General features: G+C 44.5%; 3 non-coding genes across 3 annotated transcripts; all 3 read left to right on the forward strand.

The window, feature by feature from the left end:
• The first annotated feature begins 6 nt into the window (after positions 1–6).
• Positions 7–125, forward strand: LOC129114612 (5S ribosomal RNA). The gene has a single exon (XR_008532594.1). It is a non-coding gene; the product is annotated as a 5S ribosomal RNA (ribosomal RNA).
• Positions 126–505: 380 nt separating this feature from the next.
• LOC129114613 (5S ribosomal RNA) lies at positions 506–624 on the forward strand. Its single transcript, XR_008532595.1, has one exon. It is a non-coding gene; the product is annotated as a 5S ribosomal RNA (ribosomal RNA).
• Positions 625–1004: 380 nt separating this feature from the next.
• On the forward strand, positions 1005–1123 carry LOC129114614 (5S ribosomal RNA). Its single transcript, XR_008532596.1, has one exon. It is a non-coding gene; the product is annotated as a 5S ribosomal RNA (ribosomal RNA).
• Positions 1124–1152: the final 29 nt, after the last annotated feature.

Below are 1152 nucleotides of genomic sequence, written 5' to 3' on the forward strand. Positions count from 1 at the left end.
ATATTTGCTTACGGCCATACCACCCTGAACACGCCCGATCTCGTCTGATCTCGGAAGCTAAGCAGGGTCGGGCCTGGTCAGTACTTGGATGGGAGACCGCCTGGGAATACCAGGTGCTGTAAGCTTTTTTCACTCCTCTTTACAAAAAGCAGAGGGCGCTGCTGCTTTTTCAGTGGACACCGACAGGGTGGGAAGGAAATAGCTAGAACATGACTTGCCGGTATAGAAATGACACAAATCCAGTTAAATGATGGCTTTCATCATTCCTAAGCTCATCGATCATTTTCTTTTCAATTTTATGCTAACGTATTCTACATTTCAACAGTAAATATTAATCTTTTTACTGCACTACATTTGTGATCCTTATAGCCACTTTGTACATTCTGATTTGACATTTAAAAGCTGTGAGTGTGTCTGGCAATCTGCAGGCGCTCCCTGTATAGACGAAAGAGCAAAGCGTGGTGATATAGTATCTTTAAAAGGCCCTTTGGTAGGCACAATATTTGCTTACGGCCATACCACCCTGAACACGCCCGATCTCGTCTGATCTCGGAAGCTAAGCAGGGTCGGGCCTGGTCAGTACTTGGATGGGAGACCGCCTGGGAATACCAGGTGCTGTAAGCTTTTTTCACTCCTCTTTACAAAAAGCAGAGGGCGCTGCTGCTTTTTCAGTGGACACCGACAGGGTGGGAAGGAAATAGCTAGATCATGACTTGCCGGTATAGAAATGACACAAATCCAGTTAAATGATGGCTTTCATCATTCCTAAGCTCATCGATCATTTTCTTTTCAATTTTATGCTAACGTATTCTACATTTCAACAGTAAATATTAATCTTTTTACTGCACTACATTTGTGATCCTTATAGCCACTTTGTACATTCTGATTTGACATTTAAAAGCTGTGAGTGTGTCTGGAAATCTGCAGGCGCTCCCTGTATAGACGAAAGAGCAAAGCGTGGTGATATAGTATCTTTAAAAGGCCCTTTGGTAGGCACAATATTTGCTTACGGCCATACCACCCTGAACACGCCCGATCTCGTCTGATCTCGGAAGCTAAGCAGGGTCGGGCCTGGTCAGTACTTGGATGGGAGACCGCCTGGGAATACCAGGTGCTGTAAGCTTTTTTCACTCCTCTTTACAAAAAGCAGAG

The sequence above is a fragment of the Anoplopoma fimbria genome, unplaced genomic scaffold (assembly GCF_027596085.1).
Source record: "Anoplopoma fimbria isolate UVic2021 breed Golden Eagle Sablefish unplaced genomic scaffold, Afim_UVic_2022 Un_contig_5216_pilon_pilon, whole genome shotgun sequence".
Classification (NCBI taxonomy): domain Eukaryota; kingdom Metazoa; phylum Chordata; class Actinopteri; order Perciformes; family Anoplopomatidae; genus Anoplopoma; species Anoplopoma fimbria.